Consider the following 2192-nt stretch of genomic DNA (forward strand, 5'->3'; position numbering starts at 1 on the left):
TGCAACAGATTTCTGTACATTGATTTTATATCCTGAGACTTTACTGAATTCATGTATTAGTTCTAGCAATTGTTTGGTGGAGTCTTTTGGGGTTTCTACATAATGTACCATGTCATCTGCAAATAATGAAAGTTCGACTTCTTCCTTGCTGATTTGGATGCCTTTTATTTCTTTTTGTTGTCTGATTGCTGAGGCTGAGACTTTCAATACTATGTTAAGTAGTGATGGTGAGAGAAGACACCTCTGTCTTGTTCCTGATCGTAGAGGAAAAGCTCTCAGTTTTTCCCCTTTGAGGATGACACTAGCTGTGGGTATTTCATATATGGCCTTTATGATATTGAGGTATATTCTATCTTTCCCTACTTTGTTGAGGGTTTTTTTTTTAATCAAGAATTTTTTAAAAAATTAATTGCCAAATGCCTTTTCTGCATTTGCAGGATTATATAGTTCTTATCCTTTCTTTTATTAACATGGTATATCCCACTGATTGATTTGTGAATACTGAACCATCCCTGCAGCCCATGAATAAATCCCACTTGATAATGGTGAATAATTCTTCTAATTATTCAATCTAATTGAATTCAATTTGCTAATATCTTGTTGAGAATTTTTGCATCCATGTTCATCAGGTATATTGGCCTGTAAGCCTCCTTTTTAGTGGGGTCTTTGGTTTTGAAATCAAGTAATGCTGGAGGTAGTTTTTTTCGTAATGTAGGTGTTTATCACTATAAATTTCCCTCTTAGAACTGCTCTGGTGCATCCCATAAGTTTTGGTAAGTCGTGTTTCCATTTTCATTTGTCTCAAGATATTTTTTTATTTCCCTTTGATTTCTTCTTTGACCCATTAGTTGTTTAGTGTGTGATGTTTAATTTCCACATATTTGTGAATTTTCCAGTTTTCTTCTTGTTATTAATTTCGAGTTTCATACTATTGTGGTCTGAAAAGATACTTGAAAAAAAAGAAAAGAAAAGATACTTGATATGATTTCAATCTTCCTACTTTGGTTAAGACTTGTTTTATGGAGAGAAGGTTAGTAGTTAGAGAGGACAGACTAGTGCAAGGGGACTGAAAACTAAACAAGCAGCAGGAACTTGTATACAGATGAATCCATATACAGAGTTGGTAGAAGAAAATATCTGCAGTCAGAAATGAGCTATGGTGGGGCACCTGGGGGGCTCAGTCATTAAGCATCTGCCTTCGGCTCAGGTCATGATCCCAGGGTCCTGGGATGGAGCCCCTCATCGGGCTCCCTGCTCCGCGGGAAACCTGCTTCTCCCTCTCCCACTCCCCCTGCTTGTGTTCCCTCTCTCGCCGTCTCTCTCTCTCTGTCAAATAAATAAATAAAATCTTTAAAAAAAAAAAAAAACAACCAAACTTTCTATTAAAAAAAAAAAAGAAATGAGCTATGGAGACTCAGAAGTCAACCTACGGTGGAGGAGGAGCAAGATGGTGGAGGAGTAGGAGACTTAAATTTCATCTGGTCCCAGGAATACAGCCACATAGGTATCAAACTATTCTGAACACCTACGAACTCAACTGGAGACCAAAGAAAAGAATGGCAGCAACTCTCTGAACAGAAAAGTGACCACTTTCTGGAAGATAGGATGTGTGGAGAAGTGAATCCAAGGGATATATGGGAAGACAGATGGCATGGGGAGGGAGCCTCCGTCAGCCGTTACCGGCAAGTGATAGAGCAGCGCAGCACAAAATCGGAACTTTTAGAAGTCTGCTCCGCTGAGGGACGTCGCTCCAGTGGCTAAGCGGGGGGTGGATCCCTTGCTGGGACACTGTGGTCTTAGGACCCTCGGGGTCACAGAAAGACCGGGGGTGCCTGAGTGCGGCAGAGCTCCCAGGTATCGGAGCAGGGAAGCCGGCTACAAAGACAGAACCAAGGAGTGGGCTCTCAGCTCGGGGTGGCCATAAACTGTGATCCGAGGCACAGTCGGGCCATTGCTCTTCCAGCAGGGACCCAACAAGGGCAGACCCGGGGAGACTCCCCTTCCTGCCCCGGGAGGAGTGGTGTGGGAGCTCACCACAGGAATGTCCTGGGTTTGGAGACTCCAAACGGGGTCATGTGCCAGAGATAGAACAGCTTGGTCACAGGCCGGGTGAGCACGGAGTGCGGCTGGAGACAGGGGAGACAGGAGTAACTGACTGCTTTTCTCTGGGGACTCACTGAGGAGTGGGGCCC

Source organism: Leptonychotes weddellii, chromosome 12 (assembly GCF_054177405.1).
Source record: "Leptonychotes weddellii isolate Sample4059 chromosome 12, ASM5417740v2, whole genome shotgun sequence".
Lineage (NCBI taxonomy): Eukaryota > Metazoa > Chordata > Mammalia > Carnivora > Phocidae > Leptonychotes > Leptonychotes weddellii.